Source organism: Lepidochelys olivacea (genome assembly GCF_965140295.1).
Source record: "Lepidochelys olivacea isolate rLepOli2 genome assembly, chromosome: 1".
Classification (NCBI taxonomy): domain Eukaryota; kingdom Metazoa; phylum Chordata; order Testudines; family Cheloniidae; genus Lepidochelys; species Lepidochelys olivacea.
Window position 1 is genome coordinate 321,537,810 of NC_140411.1, and position 20,901 is coordinate 321,558,710.

A 20,901-nucleotide genomic window follows, 5' to 3' on the forward strand; every position below is an offset into this window, starting at 1 on the left:
ATACTTAAACACTAGTGAAACCTGCAAACTCATACTGGAGGAATATAATATTAAACACCTTTTTTTTAAGTCACACTGCAAGAGCTTCCTCAACAACATGAAAAATGAACATAACTGAATCCATATGGAGAACTTAAATGTGTACACACAAGAAATACAAGTCTGTACCTACTCACTGAGTTAAATTAATGCTGACAGAACGCTCTGTGTTACTCTTTTTGAATATCTTCATTTAAATGTAGATTTTGACTTTGACTTCACGGCTAGATAGGAATACTAATTACAGTACGTATTGAAATAATTTTAAACCAAGATTTTCAGAGAAGACATTTTATTTCTGAGTTAAAAAAAGCTTCATCTATTCTCATGTTCTGTTTGATGTTCATAAAAATATCTTAAATCCCCATCATTTTTTATCTTTTGAATTTTCTTTTCTGTCTTTAGTGGTGATTTTGCTACATATTTGCAACTGCATCAGTTAGCAGAGTGGGCTGTGTAAATTGACACAAGGACTAACACAATGAAAATAAAGGTGGAAAATTAATTTTCTATTTTTGTAAAAGGAAAAAAAGATGCCCCAAATGAAAAGTGGAATACACCTTTGTGCAAAGGTGTATTGTGTTATTTCTACTAATTTGTTAGCTGCTTCTAGTGAAGTCATTAGGAATTCTGACATTAGCTTCAGAATCATTCAGGATCATTCAAAAGGAAAAGCATAGTATAATAAACTAAGGTTATATAATAAGCCTGTAGGCCAAATTCTGCTCTTTGCTACACTGGTGTAAATCCAGAATAATTCCACTGACTTCATTGGATATATGCTGAATTATGCTGGTGGAGTTACTGAGAGCAGAGTTTGGCCCATTGGACTTGTTTCATCAATATAATTTAATTAATTTAAATTGAATTATTCCTGATTTATGCCATTGTAAGTGAGCTCAGAATCTAGACCATTCTCTTTACTTTTGCTTATATCATTAATATTTTTGTTGCTTCCAAGGAGAGACAGGCTAGCTAACATGCTATTTCTGTGTTTTTGTAAATAATCCCCATGTACAGCAGAAAGTCTACCAAACCCAAAGAAGTCCCCCAGTTAGCCAGTGTCAACCATCATCACCATAGCATGGTCTGCTATAGTTGGCTAATATTCATTGATTATTAATAAAACTGCTAGCTTCCTTCCTCCTGCTTCATGAACTGAGAAGCTAGTCAACAAATTCTCTCAGCTCTTGTACTGGAGACAAGTGGTAACAAATGGAAAACAAGGTGTAGCCTAGAATGCTTAAGAACACAAGGAGAATAATTTATCCAGTGACAGACAATTCAAATTTGTCCTGATTCTAAGGCTGGCACCCTTCTCTCTCCTAGAACCTAATCAGATAAAATGAGAATACACAACTAGAGTCAAATCTTGTACATTTCACTCAGAGGAAGTTGGCTGGGCTGCATACATGAGTAAGGTGAGGAGGATTTGGCCCCAAATGAGCCTCTTGTTTCAAAAGGGGGTGAGTATTAGAGATGGGCAGCTAACTGATTTTTTTGTTTGCTAATGGTTCTGAAAAATCAGGGGGAAAAAGTTACTGTGCAGGCTGAATGGAAACGTTCCATATGTTTTGGCAAATCAACAAAGTTCATGTCAGGTTGAAATAAATGTTTTCTTTCTGGTTATTTTTAAAGGCTAGATTCCCTAAACAGGTGGTCATGCCATTGCTTCTGCCCTCACACCCCATGGCTTGAAGTGGCATCGTATACAGGATATACTGTTTGGTTCAAAGGCTCTCAGCTCCCCCCCCACTATACAAATTGTTCCAGCACCACTGGCAAGATCTTGCTTTGACATAAAGAAAAGAAAATATCCTTCTCCATTTCAGATTCTACATGTAAGACTAGTCAATCTGTCAATCAATACTTATAATTGGCATATTGTGCCTGTTTGAATAAGCTATGCATTAGCTATGCTTATTTGCGTAGACTCTTTGGTCATTGAAAAGAATGGAAAACTGCAGTAAAAAATAAAGAAAAAGGTAACTGAAATGAAGAGTCTTCCTTAAAGAGTATTTCACAGCATAACTGAAAATGTTGTGTAAATTAGAAAAATGATCTATTGCAATTGGAGTCTGAACATCTTTGAAACTGGATGGTCTTCCACAAAACATAATATACAAGCCATTTTGTCTGGGTTTTTCAGTAGAACCTAACAAATTCCACAGGAGTAGGGTGCCTAACTCCCTACATCTACTTTGAAAACACCAGAGACAAATCAGATAGTTATGCTGAAATCATACTGAAAATAAATTCAGCAGCATGCCTCAACTACGACCCATAGTCCCAATTATGACAACATAATCCCAACTATACATACAAAATGATGGGGCCTAAATTAGTTGTTACCACTCAAGAAAGAGATCTTGGCGTCAATGTGCATAGTTCTCTGAAAACATCCACTCTATGTGCAGCGGCAGTCAAAAAAGCAACCAGAATGTTGGGAATCATTAGGAAAGGGATGGATAATAAGACAGAAAATATCATATTGCCTCTATATAAATCTATGGTATGCTCACATCTTGAATACAATGTGCAGATGTAGTTCCCCCATCTCAAAAATATATATTGGAATTGGAAAAGGTCCAGAAAAGTGCAACAAAAATGATTTAGGGGTATGGAACAGCTTCCATATGAGGAGAGATTAATAAAACTGGGACTTTTCAGCTTGGAAAAGAGACGTCTAAGGGGGGATAAGGTAGAGGTCTATAAAATCATGACTGGCGTGGAAAAAGTAAATAAGGAAGTGTAATTTACTCCTTCTCATAAGACAAGAATTAAGGGGTCACCAAATGAAATTAATAGGCAGCAGGAAGTATTTCTTCACACAACACACAGTCAACCTGTGGAACTCTTTGCCAGAGGATGTTGTGAAGGTCAAGACTATAGTAGGGTTAAAAAAAGGAACTAGATAAATTCATGGAGGATAGGTCCATCAATGGCTATTAGCCAGGATAGGCATGGATGCAAAACCAAGTGTACTCTGAAGTGTACCTAGCCTCTGTTTGCCAGATGCTGGAAATGGGTGACAGGGGATGGATCACTTGATGATTAACTGTTCTGCTTATTCCCTTTGAAGTCCCTGGCATTGACCACTATAGGAAGATGGAATGTTAGGCTAGATGGACCATTCATCTGACTCAATATGTCCATTCTTATGTTCTTATGAAAAAGTAGTTTCAGATAACACCAAGGAAAGTCTTTTGATCAGAATTTTATTCCTAACATTATATATTTCCAGTGTGAGTTTAAAATAGTCCTTTCATGCTATTTTCAGCCACCATATTTGTATTTCATGCATTCCCCACTGCACAGAGGTGGCTGAAAGCATAATTTAGTCAAACACGAAAGGAAGTCTTCAAGCACGCAGTAGTGCCAAAGGTACCCACCATCTGCATTTGGCGATTTATTCTTTTAACATGGAAGTAGTGAGACTGGAACTATTATTTTGTTATCTATGTAATTTTTCTTTAGTGGTGGTGTCTACCATTTCTTGGCCAGTTTGTATATACATTATCGTATTGGCAGGGATAACTGCTAGTTAAAAAATTGTTGCTAGATGACTGCTGATGTTGTGCAACCTTCCAGTTGGACTTGTGTTTTTCAGTGTCTCCCCCTCCTTCCTCCACAGCCTCTCTGCTCTTACTTGTGTATTGATAGATGTTCATTGCCATTGTATCCAAGTGACTCACACACATTAATGAATTTAGCCTAGCAACTCTTTTGTACAGAGTGTATCCAGAGTTGCCAAACCTGGAGTCTCCTCAGGTGAATTACACAAGACCTAGAGGATCCCACACAATCAATGATAAATTGAAATTCAAGTGTGGTGAGTATAGCTGTGGGTATGGTTTTTTGAGCAGAAGTGAATTTGTACTGACAGAGGCAAGTGGTGATAAATTTTGCCGCCAAAGGAATCGGGATGTTTCCCCTGTCTCTTTGGCTCTCTGAGGAACATATAGCAGATTTCTCCCCTCCTCACGTTCAGCATGCAACTTTCATCCACTGTTCTAGTTCTTTACAGAAATGCACCATTTCTGGGGATATATATCCTATTGTGTCCCCCTCCAACATCCAGTATTTAGGAAAGAGAAGACTGGGAGAAAGGGTGAAGAGAAGGTATAAAAATAATCTTACTCTTGTACTGGGAGCTCAATCAAATAATTTGTAAAGGGGCCTGGCTTTGTTTGAACTTTCCCCACTAGTACGGTTTTTACTATCCCCACTTTACATACAAGGAACTGAAGCAGAATGGTGAATAGAGCTAGGTGAAATTTATCGCCTGAATAGTTTATTTGCTGAAAAATGCAGTTTTGGTTGACCTAAAACTATTCCCAAATTTGACCCACTAGTTTTGGCTGGGGAAAAGCTTTTCAGGGTCAGCTTCAGAAAACTGTGTGTCCATTAATCCCTTAATAACCTTTAAGTGCTTATAAAAAATGTAACAGCTTCAACAGGAGAGACTGAGAGCATCCCATTCCCAGAATTGCCTTTACCCTGGTGGTTAAAATGCTCACCTAGAAGGGAGAGACCTGAGTTCAAGTCCCTACTCCAGTGCAGGGATTCAAACCTGGACATTGTATATTTTGGGGAAGTGCCCTAACCAATGGGCTAACGGGCACACACTCACTCTCTCTCACTTTGCTGGCCTGAAATGGACTCTTCCAATTTGCTGATAAATTCCAAATATTTTGGGAACTGAAGAATCAATTATTTGCCCAGGTCTAGTGGTGAAAGCCCACATTCTCAAACTTGGGTGCATCCATCTCCATTCTTTAGATACTTGTATAAAAGTGGTCTGATTTTTTTTCAATGGTGCTTTGCATCTTCAACTACCATTGAAGTCAATAGCAGCTGTGGGTACTTAGCACCTCTGAAAATCAGGCCATGTTTTATTTAGAGACCTAAATATGGATGTAAGTGCTCAGTTTATACAACCAAGTTTGAAAATGTCAGCCTACCACAAGTGATTTCCCTAAGGAAGTGACCTCTCTTGGAACACCGGTGATGTTCCAGAGGCTTGAAGAAAGCTAATGTGCCAACATTACAGTCCCACCTAAATGGGATGGCCTCGTTAATTATAGGCCTGTCAATCTGACATCAATCCCAGACCTGATAATGGAGTGGCTGATATAGGACTTATTTAATAAAGATTTAAAGGAGGGTAATATAATTAATGCCAATCAATATGGGTTTATGGAAAATGAATCCTGTCAAACTAACTTGATCTCTACGTTTATGATATTACAAGTTAGTTTGATAAAGGTAATAGTATTGTTGTAATACACTTAGACTTCTGCAAGGCATTTGACTTGGCACTGCATGATATTTTGATTAAAAAACTAGAATGATATAAAATTAACATTACACACATAAAAAGGATTCTAAACCGGCTAAATGACAGATCTGAAAATGTAATTGCAACCCGGGAACCATCACTGAACAGATGTATTTTGAGATGGGTCCTGCAGGAACTGGTTCTTGGCTCTATACTATTTAACATTTTTTATCTATGGTGTGGAAGAAAATGCTAAAGTAATCACTGATAAAGTTTGCAGATGATATAAAAATTGGAGTAAAGGTAAATAATGAAGAGGACAAGTCACTGATACAGAGCAATCTGGATCAAGTTGTAAGCTGTACACAAGCAAACAACATGTGTTTTAACATGGCTAAATGTAAATGTATTCATTTAGGAACAATGAACATAGGCCATATTTATTGGATAGGGGACTCTATTCTGGGAAGCAGTAATTCTGAAAAAGATTTGGGGATCATGGTGGATAATCAGCTGAACATGACCTTGAAGTGCAGGACAAAAGGGCTAATGCAAATCCTTGGTTGTATAAACAAGGGAATCTTGAGTAGGAGTAGATAGGTTATTTGGCATTGACATTTGGCAATCTCTGCATTTGGCACTGATGCAGCCACTGCTGGAATACTGTTCCCAACACCAGTGACAACAATTCACAGAGGTTGCTGATAAATCAGAGAGGGTTCAGAAAAGAGCAACGAGAATGATTAAAGGAGTAGAAAACATGCCTTATAGTGATAGGCTCACGGAGCTCAGTCTTTTCAGCTTAACAAAGAGAAGATTAAAGGTTGACTTGATTACAGTCTATAAATACCTGTGTGGGGAGCAAATATTTAATAATAGACTCTTCAGTCTACGAGAGATCCAACTATTAGAAGTTGATGCTAGATAAACTGAGACTGGAAATAAGATGTAAATTTTTAACAGTGAGAATTAGTAACCATTGGAACAATTTACCAAAGATTGTGGTGGAGTCTTCATCACTGACAATTTTTAAAATCAAGATTGGATGTTTTTCTTAAAGATATACTCTAGGAGTCATTTGGGGGAAGTTCTATGAACTTTTTTATACAAAAGGTCAAACTTGATGATCACAAGGATCCCTCTGACTTTGGAATATATGAATGTCACATAGAAAGTTTGGGGCAGAGTCAGGAATAAAATCTAGAACTCTTGTTTGTCAATGTCTTACCATAAAATCATCCTTCCTAGTCCTTTTGATATATTAGTGTTACTAGCTGATAGTAGTCGCTGTTTTCACCTGGTTATTTGTCATGTGAGTTGTGAGAATATTTGCTATTCTTTGTATACTTTGCCTTCTTTGACCAATGCCATTTCCAACATAGAATACAAATTGCTCCCCAAATAAGGATGCTTTATTTTATTTTCTGTCGACTAGGGAATATATCAAATGCATGTCTTACAACTGGAATCATATCTGCAGTTGCTGTGAGGGAGCTAGAAGAAGTGAACTCTAACTTCCTAAGTAAGTCTCATAACAGAACTCTCAGTGCAAACTTAACTCTGGAGTCAGTACTATACCTACATAATTAACTTAACACAGGAAGGGATACTGGCCCAAACGGGTTGGGTGTAGGGAGTAAGAAGAATGTAAGTTACAACAGTGTGAGTTAATGGCATGTGATTCTTATGTACACATCTTACGATTCCTCTTTGCATTTAATTTTAAAATTTGTTAAAATTTGAGGACACTGGCATGTGTGAGGGCTGGAATGGAGAACACCAGTAGAAGACTAACTGAAATAAATGCCGTTTGAGAAGGGGAGTTTAGTGATGACTGTTAGAGGGTGGCACAAGAAAGGGAGCAGCGACACTTGTGGGATGGAGAAAGGGAAACCAAATTACTAGAGCTTAAATTTCATGCAGTAAAGGGCAACTAGAGATGTTGCTAATGCCACTTTGCAATGCCTTGGAAGTGATACAGAAGATGAGGCTGAGACACAATGGGGAAGTCAGTTTTAGCAGCACTGTGTTGAATAGACTTGAGAGGCACAATATGAGAGGTACCAGGCCTGCAAAGAGGAGGTTGTAATATCAAAAGTAAAGACATGGCAAGGGCCAACTTTTTGGAAGTAGGAATGGATCTTTCGAATAGAGAGAAAACCCAGAGCATTTATCAATAGAGTTGATGTGGGGGAAAAGGAGAGAGAGGAGATGATGACACCAAAAAAGCATTTGCAAGTCAGGGTGTCTGGAAGAAAGGTGAAGTTGTTGATTGTGATTGGAATTGAAAGAATTAAAAAGGAAGATCTGTAACTAACCATGTCAATGATTAGAATATTGGCACATTGGCACATAGGAAAGATATTCCAATCAGCAGATTGGCAGATTATGATGTTTGAGTGCATCAAACTCTTTTTGGAACTTTAAACTATGCTATATGAAATAATTTTTACACCATTTGTTTATGCATGGCAACATCTGTTCTTTCAAATTCGTTTGTCACCAAGAAATTAAAATAGTACAAAACTTACAGTGGTAATATTTTAACATGAAGCAAGCTCCTGGATACTTTTTGGAAACAATTCTGAGTCTTGGTTGTAGGCTTGTATTGAAAATAAGGGCCTTAATATCATTTTAGTTTTATTTCATCTTAGTCTATTTTCTAAAACACCCAGCATGCAGAAACTTCTTTATGATACAAAACACATAGACTGGAAAAACAAAATTGGCAGATGCCAGGAAAAGTCCATTATCAATTTTTATATCAATGTTGCCAAGTGATGTATGGAGTACTTTTACAAATCTGAAAAGTTCTTTATGAATCTGCTTGAAATTAAATAAAAAGAATATTAAGATTTCCAGTAATTTAGTCTATTGTACTTCACTGCCTCTGCCATGAACAGCAGTTGAATTCAATTGACATATTCTGTACTGTTCATCAGATATCACAGTTAGCCAGGCTTGTGTTGGATAGGGAAAAGGGAGACAGAAGACAGATATGGCCAATGAGAAGTGGCAAATGACGGTTCTTTCCTCACTATGTACATCAGTGGACTTCATATTGTGTTACCAGAGACGGTTCAGCAATCTCTCCAATTACTCATTATGTGGCTTTTGGTGGGAACCCTTTCTTCCTCCTTTAATTGTTCAAGAAAATGTGACCTCCTTCACTTAGCTGAGGATCTGGACACTGAGTCATATGTTTTTATCCTTTCTGTGTTTTTAACTTTCATGTATTGAAATTTTGAGAGGCGTATCCATCATGGGCGCTGGAGTAGAGGTCAGTGTTAGAACGTTTCAGAGTAGCAGCCGTGTTAGTCTGTATCCGCAAAAAGAAAAGGAGTAAACCTTAGAGACTTAGAGACTAAGAAATTTATTTGAGCATAAGCTTTCGTGAGCTACAGCTCACTTCATCGGATGCATTAAGTAGAAAATACAGTGGGGAGGTTTATATACACAGAGAACATGAAACAATGGGTGTTACCATCCACATTGTAAGGAGAGTGATCACTTAAGATGAGCTAATACCAGCAGGACAGCGGGGGGTGGGAGGGGGGGAACCTTTTGTAGTGATAATCAAGGTGGGCCATTTCCAGCAGTTGACAAGAATGTCTGAGGAACAGTGGGCGGGGGGGAGGGGAACATGGAGAAATAGTTTTACTTTGTGTAATGACCCCAGTGTCTGGGCAGTGTCTTTTGTCTCAGGTTCTTGAGTCCTACAACCAAATGTTCCTTTAATGTGGCCCTCTCTGCTCCCTCACCACATACCCACTCTCAGTGGTTATCCTTGGTTAGTGCCAGAGTTCAGAGGTGCCTGTATGTGAGTTCATCTCCTACACTGGAGATGGGGGGGGGAGATAAGGCACCTTGCTTGCTCCACCATCCAAGTGCTTGCTCTGGCATCGTTGCCTTGCCAGCCAGCCACTGCTCTGCTCCGCTGGCCACCCTGCCACATGCTCACGGTTTTGCTGGTTGACCTGCCACGGCTTGCTGCTGCACGCCATCACCTTCTGCAGCCACCTGCTTCTCTACTGTGACCTCTGCTGGTCGGTCTTTTGAGGTTCTATCCAGTTCTCAGTGATTTTCAGTTTTTAGTGGGGGAACTTCGTTGCAGAAGCAGGCTGGGCAGAAATGCTGTTTCACAATAAGTGATTTCAGCTCTAGTGATCACTTAAAACAAAAGACTCCTAATGGGCCCTGTCTTCAAGTCAGCAGGGACTGATAAAATATATCCTAGAATACTTAAGGAAATAGCTGAAGAGATCTCTCAAACATTTGTGATCATTTTTGAGAACTCATGGAGGATGAGGGAGATCCCAGAGGACTGGAAAAGAGAAAATATAGTACTTAGCTATAAAAAGGGAAATAAGGACAACAAGGGGAATTATAGACCCGCTAGCATAACTTCAGCACTGGAAAAGCGCGAATAATCAAACAATAAATTTGTAAGCACCTAGAAGAAAATAAGGTGATAAATAACTGTCAGCATGGATTTGTCAAGAACAAATCATGTCCAAACAATCTAATATCCTTCTCTGACAGGATAACAAGCCTGGTGGATAAGGGTAAGCAGTAGTTGTGATATATTTTAGCTCCAGTAAGTCTTTTGATACTGTCTCACATTAATTTTCATAAACAAATTAGAGAAATATTCCAGCTCTGGTTGGAAAAACATACCCAGAAAGTAGATGTCAATAGTTCACTACCAAGCTCTATTCCACCCTGACACCAAGTGGAATTCGCAGATTGGAGTTAGGTGCTAAGGCTCCTATACATTGTACGGGGAGAGTTAGGAGCCTAAAAAAGAGATTCACAGAAGCCAGCAAGCTGAGGGGCTAGTCTCTTAAACTGGCCAGTAGGAAATGACAAGGAGAAGGGCAGGACCTAAGCCCTGTCCCTCAAAGATAGTTAGGTGTCTAACTCCAGGCCAGCGGGAAACACTTCCCTCTGCTTGGGATGCTCAGCCAGGAGAGGTTCTGGAGTTAGGCACCTAAGCCAGGTCAGCCACTTCTATAGCCCATGTCCTAGCAGCCAGAACCCACATAGACACAGTTAGTCAGTAGTTAGGGTATTTACCTGGGATGTAGGAGTCCTCTTTTCAAATCCCTGCTCAGCCTGATTTAGCTCGGGGGTTTGAACCCAGGTCTCCCAGGTGCTACATGAGTAAAGCTCTAAGCCAGTGGTGGGCAACCTGTGGCCCAGGGGCCACATGCTTCCCATCAGGGTAATCTGACTGCAGGCTGCGAGACATTTTGCTGACTTTAACCGTCTGCAGGTACAGCCCCTGTAGCTCCCAGTGGCCGTGGTTCACCGTTCCCAGACAATGGGAGCTGTGGGAAGTGGCAGCCAGCACGTCCCTGAAGCCCGCCACTTCCCGCAGCTCTTCTTGGTCAGGAACGGTTAACCGTGGCCACTGGGAGCTGCGGGAAGCCAGGCCTGAAGACGGTCAATGTCAGGAAAATGTCTCGCGGCCCGCAATTAGATTACCCTGATGGGCCGCAGGTTGCCCACCACTGCTCTAAGCACTGGGCTGGGACGCACACCAATCGTTAAGCTTAGGTGAGAAAGAAAGTAAGAAAGAGTAAAATATCTTCAGTCAGCAAGCAAGGATTCAGAGGAAGCATTTTAAAGTTCAATGCATAATAAAATTAGCAGCTGTGTGTTCCACGAACTTGATCTTCAAGATGCTATTTTGATTATTATAGGGATAGGTTTCATTTTCCAAATATTTTTCTATTTGTCTTCTTTGTTAGGTTGCTAACCCTGGAGCACTTTTTCTGTCAATCAAAATGGTTCATATTGGCAGCATAATAAGAAAAGCTTTGAAATGATGATTGCACTATGTTCCTAGAAATATGCAAAGTCATGAGTTTAGGAATATTCAAATATAAACGGGAGAGATTCTTATCTTAATAAACTAACAATATTGTTAGAATATTGATGTGCTTTGCATTTTTAAAAGTTGTGGTCCTAATCTGAGAGAGATTTGTTTTGTATCTTGGAAATTTAGTGACTTCTGTTTGAGGTGGAGGATGAAATAACTATTTCCCCAATTCTTTTTTGCTGCACAAAAAAATTGTAACCAATATTTACCTTTTAGCTGAGCCAACAAAAACCAATCCAGATGAGGAAAAGAAAGAAGAAAAAGGAAAATTTCCAACTATTTTTACTAATATCCTATTCTCCTTTTATTTTTGACTTTCCTCCTTCTATATTTATAGACACTGGTAGTGCAGGGCATCATTATAGATAGATATTTTGGTTTTCCCTTTTTCAGATTCCCACCGCAGGGCCAACAACTAGCAGTTGGGATAGTTTGGGACCACTCTTTTGAGCAATAACACATAGTTGTTTGCAAGTTAGAATGTGATGTTCAAGGCTGTAATCTTTGCATCATCCACTGAGTGTTTATAGTGACATCACCAACAGAGGATGTAGAAGTTACTTACTGAAACTGACTGTCACAAGGACTGTCACAAGCAACATTTTGAACATTAATATTTCAGAAGGTCATGAAGCCAATCCAACCTGGAAGATTCAAAGGCGGGGGAGGAGGACGGGTAAGAAACACAAACCAATAGGTTCGGAAATGTATAATAGCCTAAGAGGAGCAAGTGTTCTAAAACGTTGAAAGTTCCTCAGTAATACATAACTTCTTAGTGTTTCAACTAGGGCTGTCAAATGATTAAAAAATTAATCATGATTAATCGCGAGATTAAAAAAAAATACTCACTATTAATCACAGTTTTAATCACACTATTAAACAATAACAGAATACCATTGCCCCAGCAACCATGGGCTCCCCCCACGGGCTTCCTCCCCCTTGGCTCCCATGGGCTCCCTGGGTCACCTAACTCCCCACCATCTCCGGGCCCTGCTGTCTCCCCTCAGTGCTTAATTTGTATTGAACGAGGTGCTGGGGCTCTTTAAGGGGAGCACTCAGGAGGAGTGTAGGCAGAACTCACTCCTGAGCCAGCAGCAGCAGCTCCCCCTGTTCCCTGACCCCAGCTCCTAGGCGATAGGGTATGTTAGGGGGCTTATTCCTTCACCCACTTACTTCCCTGGTCCTTCTTGCATGAACAGAGAGCAACAATACCCGAAGTCCAAAGGTGCAAACAATTCGATGTTTATTGGGGTGAACTTCCAGCAAGCATGATTCCAGTTTCCTTCCTTAGTATCCTCCTTCCCAGCTCTGACACCACAGAGCCTTACACCTGTGTCCCTGTTCCCATTCCTGCCCTTAGCAAAACATTATTCCAGTTTCCTTACCCCCATTCCCTGTTCCCATTTCCCCCTTTAGCAAAACATGATTGCAATTTCCTTACCCCTATTCCCTGTTCCCATTTCCCTCATCCACCCCCACTCCTCCTCCCATTTCCTGATTGACTGCAGACTATATAGTAAAACTTGAGTTCTGCTTAGCTATACCTTAACCAAGCATTTTCCTGAAATTTAACTAACCAATCCTAACATATTGTAACATGATTATTTAACCAATTATATCCCACCACCTTAATTAGTTTACACCCAGCAAAATTAATTATACAGCAGACAGGAACAATCACAGAACCAGACAGAGATTATACAGACAAACAACAGCAAAGTGGGAACTATCATGACAAAACAATACAGAAGTGAGGATTTCACATCCCAGCTATTGATAAGTTAGTTCTTGCCAGACAGGATGCTATCAAACTAAGTTTCCTTTTACATTTTCTAGGCACTTCCCTTTCTCTGGAGGCGATAGGCACTATCAGGACAGGATTGAATTCCTAATAGCCCAATAGCACCTTATTTCAATGTGACTAGTTTGGAATGTGAGGATGTGACTGTTCACTTCCTAGCTTATGGCTGCCTCTGCTGCTTAGCCTAAGCACAGGGCCACAAACTGTCACAGTAAGACAAGGCCCTTACACCGGCAGACAGTGATTTTGATTCTTTCTTTTATACCTCTATAACTAGCCAAGTGATCAGAATACACCTAAATTCTTACAGTACAGGCCTTTGCAGACAGGCCTGAATATCTATATCCTAACAGGGTACATGGGCAGACAGGCGGCAAGCTCCTGGTCTGGAGCACCCTGCCCCAGAGGCATGCAGCGCTGCCCCTTGAGCACAGCGCGGTGGGCGGTGGCCCCCCTCACCCAGGCATAAGGCTGGTCCTGTCCAGCGGGGTAGGTATGGTGCTGGTGGTGGGGGGCTGGGCTCCTCTCTCACCCCTAGAAGGTCTTTAACCAGCTCTCCCAAATTGCCCGCAGACTACAGGACAAGCTCACGATCAATTAGTGCCACAGCCGGTGCTTCCCTCCCCACCTGGCTGTCACTGAGTCCTATCTTCAGAGATGTACGATTAAGGCTCATTTTTTAAAAAACATTATTTTGTTTTCCGTTAATTGCATGCGTTCAACTGCTATTAGTTGACAGCTCTAGTTTTGACAGATGCATCTATTTAAGAGAGGAGAGATTTGTGTGATGGTTTACTTTTGTGTCAACAACAGGAGCAAATAGATCCGATGACCAGAAATCAGAGGGTAGCAACTGCAAATATCTGTTCATCATAAAATAGAAAACAAACAGTTTCAAAGCATTTCTACTTTGCACCCAGAGCTAACTTTAAATTACTGGCTTTTCTCTCTTTTTCAAAAAAAAATGTTGCAGTGCCATGCTGTTTTAAAACATTCTGGTTGCAAATTATGAGAGTATTCAAAGGTGTGAATTATTTTCTTAAAGCAGAAATTGTCTACGGGCATCTTAAGTATTTTCAATATGAAATTCAGGATAATAAGTGACAGAAACCTTTTGAAAACTATAAATTATGTTGAAAACTTTGTCTGTGTGTGCCTTGTCATTAAAATATATATTGTGTTAAGATGCGGCAATACAATACAGTGGATAGAAAAGTACCTCCAATATGCCAGTTGAAAAAAGTTGTAGAACAGGGACTCAGACTTTTTTATAGTGAAGACCTCAATCCAGTAGAGATTGTCTCATGGAAAACTCCCTTCCCTCTCTCAATCGCATGAATGTCTTCACTTTAGATTGGTGATCAAATAACATCCCTATAGGACTACAGCCATTGCTTACATAGAAAAGCAAAACTGCAGATGTTTTTTTTCTACCATTTTTAATGTAATTAAGCTCCTGGAAACAAAAGGGAGAGCCAGCACCTATGATTACCTGCAAGTTTTCTGGATTCATGAGCTGTATTTTGCAAATCAATGGTCTAGAAAAGAATAGCTGTAGGCCAGTCTGTTAGATAATGCTAGTTTACATTTAACCTAAAAACAAAGAGCATTTATTTTATTACTATATTTTCCATTCTGAGATGGATAAAAGAATCATACAACTTTAAAGAATATTAGTATACACTTAAATCTGTACCAGAGCTTCATTTATGTATTTTACAGTTGAACAGAACTTAACATTTTGATTTTTGCAGGCATATTATCTACTCAGTTTGAAATAAGTCTTGTATTGCAATTTGTACCTGCCTTCTAATCTCCCTAATTCTGATACTGAAAGATTAAATATAGCTCTCATCTAAACCATGTTTGTTTAACGAACTAGTTTTAAAATAAATATGAAAGGGACACGATTAAGGATGAAAAGCCCCACAATCGATCCAAATAGATAAAAGTCACAGGCACACATGGTTTCTTGCAAAGTCTACACATTTCCATGTGTGTGAGTATATTCAATCAAGAAATTTCATTTTTTTTCAATAATAAAGTGAGTAGCTCCAGCTCAGCAAGAGAGCTGTACAAAACCCAGTAGTTTAAGTTCCTAGGGGTTTCATGTGAATTTTTTTTTCACTTGCATGGACTCACTCTCTACCACACTGAATTTCACTTTGCATCTGGGATTTGATCAAACAAATATCCAAGCTAAAGTCACAAGTAGAGATTCTCCATTTTGCTACTTTGGATTTATGCCAGCGTAGTCGATGACTTTATTGTAGTAGAGCAGAAAATCAGGCTCCCTGAGTTTTGCCTAGTTTCCATTCCATCTTTTCCTGACACTTGCAACCTGGCTCAGGTAACTCCAAACGAAGCCCAGAGTCACCAGAACATTTGTAAACTGTAGGAAAATTGTGGCCAAATATACTATGCATGGATTTGTTTCTGTCAATCATTGGTCTATTGTATTAAAAAATGCAAACTCTATAGATTGTTGAATAATGTATTTTTAATATTTTCCCCATAAATTATTGAAGACATTATTTGCAAAATACTATGATTATAAATAGAATCTGGACAGTTCTGAGATTAGCAAACACAAGCCTTTCCTCTGTGACTGCAGAGGGCATTTTGGTAGCAGAACCAGTATGAAGATGGGGAGGGGAAGGGGATAGATGTCAGGGAGAATGGAAGGGAGGCATGAAAGCAGTGTGCTCCCATTGCACAGTATAGAACTCCATTCTGCATAAGTCCTCTGTGCAACAATGAGTAGAAGTTGTAAGGAGGTGGGAGGTGCAAATCTGGAGGTTGGCTGGGGCTAGAAGATCTTCAAATCCTTTCCTGGGAAGATGGAGTAGCTTCCACAGATTGGCTGAACAACTTCTTCCCACCACAGATTCCTCCCCACTCTGCTGCTGCCCTTTCCACTCAGGCTGGGGTTTGGAGACAGGATTTACCACATTATGCATTTCTTGGATAACTCACTGGTCCTATTTTCCCTTTCTCTATTGTCCTTTTTCTTCCAGCTTCCTTTTCATTTTGTTTCTTTGTTCACAGATAACACATTTCATTTTCTCTGAGCGCATTACAGTTCCCTGCTTGCTGGACCCTTTTAAGACTATATTCAGCAGCCACATGTCTGGTAGCCTTAACGTGAAAACTTTCGCAATACGTTATAGCCTGCTTTCCTTTTTTTGTCATTCAATCAAATATTCTTTGTATGGCTTTGTTCACACCAGGTATCACAGGATGATTCATAATGGATTATAGTTTTTAGATACACCCTCCATTTAGTCTCCTTTGTCTGTGTGATGACTTTGTACAAGTTATCACTTCCCTTTAGCATTTCATTACAAATGTAATAAGTTTAATATAAAATCTTCTCCTAAGATCAGCTGGAGATCTTCAGTCATGGAGAATGTTTTTTGTCATTCTGATTGCTTCTGGCTGGACACTGCAAGGGCTTTCTTTTCTTAATGTCCATTCCTCAAGAAGAGGTACATCCAATTTCACATCCTTTGGATTTACAATAAAGATCCTAGCATTTCAAACTGGAATCTCATTCACCTTTTTTAATTTCAGTGGCTCTCATGTGCCAATGGTAAAGAATCACACAATCACTTTCTTTTAATAATGAACATGGAAAAAAGAAACAAATGTTATCCACTAAGGCTATTTTTGTCTCTGTTCTTCAGTTTAGATTTACCCCAGTCCTCTCTTTTCTGGCTTCCTGCTTTTAGCAGTAATTTGCCTTCTTTTTCTGGTCATTCTGCTGTAGGATCTTTCTATCTGTATCTGTTTTATCTTTTGCTTCACTGTTTGAAGTCTAATTCACCTACACTTATTTACTTCAAACTGCTTTCATCATGTATTACCCACATATATTTATGATCTAAATTATACTGTGCCAGTCTGAAACATTCATTGTTATTTTCTCTCTGCCTGCCAGTTTAGCATCTGTAAACTTGGAAACCTTGGTTTTTATATTACATTTCTAGTAACTGAAATATATTATTTATAATTCATTCTTTCAGTGAACCTTGTAGCACCATTCTATCAGTTTGAAATTTAAATAATGCATATAGTGCAAGAAAAATCAAAAGATTTCCCAGGAAATCTGACCCACTAATGATTCTGCAATGTGTCATATGATGAAATCCAGAGTTTACATAGCAAGGCTCTGGGTTAAATGTACCTTAATGCCATAGCCTTGGTTATGCATTAAGCAAGCCCCTTTCTTGTACATACTGTAAATTCATGTACCATTAAAAAAGAGCTCAGTCCAAGTAGATTGAAGAGAACATGCTGAAGTTTCCTGCTTAGTAGTAGTTTATTTGTTATTGTAATTTTTACTCTCTTTATTCACAAGCAAAGAAAACCCAGAGTGTGTCTATTTTTTCACATCGTTGACATGATTCTTCACGAGAGTTTCACCTAACAGTGTATGCCACTATCATCCATTGTTATTGTTGGGTTACATGAAATGCCTTAATTGATTAGGTGGGCAACTTGCTGGCAACCTTGTAATTTTGTTGGGGCTTTGAATCGATCACAGAGAGGTAGTAATTTGAGGAGAAGTAATGGATAAGGCAGATTATGGCATTTTAGAAAAAATTAAAACATTTCCTTTCTGGGCCACAAAGGTCTTTCCCAAGGTAACATTCCTAGGCTCCTCTATGAATTTTATGTTGTCACCTGAAGTAACTATATTGTGCATGTGCAGTCTTGTTGTATGTAGGACTCAGCTACTGTGGTAATGAGGGGCATACGAGTGGTTAGATCCTGGTCTGGCTTGTTTAATTGCCTCTGTACCAAGGTCTGGTGAAGGGTTTTGGGAATCCTGTTCCACTGCTACATCAAGCAGCATTAGATATAAAATATATCACTATTGTGGCAAATACTTGTTTTCTATGAGTTTAAAACTGCTGTACACAAGTGTTTGAGATTGCAGCCTTAAATTTGGCATTATGGGAACATTCACAAGAGTAAAATTAAATTGCTCAAATATTCACAGAAATCAAACACAAAAGAGGCTCAAACATGGCTGAGTGATTGCATTTAAAAATCTGAGCAATTATTTGGGGAAGTTTCTGCTTGCAGTATTCAACCAAGTCTCTTAAAGACTCAGCGAGACAGAGGCAACAGGTAGATCTTGTATAAAATAGCCAGTATTTAGTAAAAGAATGTCACCAGAGAAACAATGCTAAAGAGCCAGCAAGATAGAGGAATGCAAAGTACTGAAATACTCTAGCCATGGTCCTTTGAGTTACGGAGCGCCACACACACACAACTGATTATACCTAATAATGAAACTGATGATTGTGCATTAATGAAATTTATTCTTGGCAACCCTGAGGACATGTCTACACTTTGGGGACCATAGTAGCATACCTCCTGTGCCATAGCTAACTGACATAACCACATCCTATAGATGTTGTCTACAGCAAAGGTTTTCCATCATTAGAGGAACACCACCTCTCTGAGCAAAGGTAGTTGATTGATGGAAGAATGCTTCCATCAACCTAGCTGCACCTACATCAGGGGTTAGGTTGGCAATAGCTACAGCACTGAGTGGTGTGGATTTTTCATACCCCCGAGCACTGTAGCTATGCTGATCTAAATTTTAAGTGTAGACTAGGCCTGACTCTGCAGTCCTCACTCTGCAGACCCAGCAACTATTCAGTCTCAACAGGAATTGTGCCAAGGTCCACATCTTGGGTTTTTGTATTCATATCCACTTTCTTCTTGTTGCTGTGGGAAAATGGCTCTCTTAAGAGTGGGAAACAAAACTTATGAAGGCAAAAATTGTTGCTGATATAGTTTGCATGACACCACTGGGGAATGGAGCTGACTGGTTTAAAAATAATTTTAGTGCAGTTTGGCTCAGGGTAATAAAGTAATGAAAGTCTTGTTTTTCATCTTTCCTTCCTTCCCCTCCCCACTTTGCCATGAAATGCCACTGGCAGGAAAAATGGAAGGTACTTTAGAACATGTCATCTGCAGTCTGCTTTTCTGATAAATTTGTTCAGGCAAATATGATAGGCCATAAAAAAATAGATATTTTGAGCCAGCTCTATCTGGTAAAAGTAATTCTTTCTTTTTTCCCTATAGCTTGCTGTCAGAACATTTTATTATCTTGACTAGAAAACAAGTGAAACTGAACTTGATAATGTCTGATTCACCCCCGCCCCCTTTTCAGAGCACATAGCATGCATAGTAGTTTTTGTCTTGCATACATTTAAGAATAGCATCCCTATGTTATTTTTTTAAACTTTGGATGATTGTGAATGCCAGTCCAGGCAATACTGGTAATAGAGAAACTTCACCCTGTTGGATAACACTTCTTTAATGGGTTATACACTTGTGTAAAGGTTAACATAGAAAGCAATTTGAAGTGTGAGGAATACAAATGGGTAAATGATGGCCTGTCAAGTCCCTCAGCAGCAGCACAGAAGCTAACTACTAGCTCCTCTCACCACAAGCACACTACTCCAACCAGCAAGACCAATCCAACTTCATTGCAGAGGACACTTCACCAAGCCCATAAATATTGATTTTTAGATGTGAGTAATTCATAGATAAGGGTCTTCAGCAACAAGTGTCTTGAATGCAAATGAAGAAAAGAAACCTCAATGATTTTGAGGCCTATCTAGAATCTTAAGCAAAACCAGACAATGTATTGATTACAGAGAGACATTGCCTATACTAGCTAAATGCACCCCACAGAAACCCAATTATCAAACAGCAAAACAAAAAACAAGTACACAAGCAATTAAGGCTGATGAGTAATAACTGAATTAATCTTTCTTGAAAAATAAGAATTAGAGATGGAAATGTTATTGTGTTCTGTGTAATAGGTTGAGTTTCTAGGTTTTATATTTTTATCTGAACAACTGGCTCAAATGCATAACTGTCCCATCTAAATGGACTTCAAAAATATCACTCAAGCCCACCTTACACACCACATACAGGGTGATTTGGATTATTTAATACAGAAGAACTTCCCCATTTTATTAAGCAAGAAGCAACTAAAGGAAAACATTAAAAAAAGTTTTAAAAAGTGCTCCTTTCTTTCAATATACTGCATGGCACTTGAAGCCATAAATTAGTGCTTTAGGAGAGGGTGCATTCAAGGTAGAAATTTCATATTTGAAACTCAAAGAGCCTTGATTGGCATGGCAAGCTATATAAGTGTTGCCAAAGTGTGGGAAAGAGACAGGCCATTTGGATTTCTGTCAGAGGTGGGCCAGAACAGGGCTACAGTATATGCGGATACTGAAATACTCCCTATTGTGTAATAGGCAGGCAGATTAAGACACCCTTTTATAATCTAAATCGCAATAGGGTTTTTAGAATAGTTTTAACCACCAATTGGTGTCTAGATAGTCAGACCCCACTTAGACTGATTTTTTTTTTCAGAATCAGCAGCTTCTTTTGTGTTCAAAGTGAGTTGTGGCGGCTCAGAATATAGAAGGTCAGTCCCATTCAGTAAAGTGTCTCATGCCGTGGGTTTACTTTTGTGTATGGATGGCACATCACTTCTGTCACAAATTTAAAGTATGCTTCTTGTAGTCCACAGATAGAAATTCTACCAAGCAAGCTAAAGATAAACTTCCATTTGAATATACCAGGAGAAGATGTGTAAGTATTCCAAAATACATGTCGACTTATTTGCTAGATGGACCAAAGTCTGAAACATTATGACATGTAGAAGAATGATCCTGTATTCAAAACAAAAGTCTGCACTTCGAAAGAGTGTTGATTCAATGTTTGTATTAGAATGCCTTTTCAGTCTATAAATGCTGGCTGTATATGTACTGTTGGATCTCTTTTTCTGCCTTAAATAATATAATGAAAGTATTGCTTTAAAAATAACCACAAATTTATCACAATGATTTGTTCTGA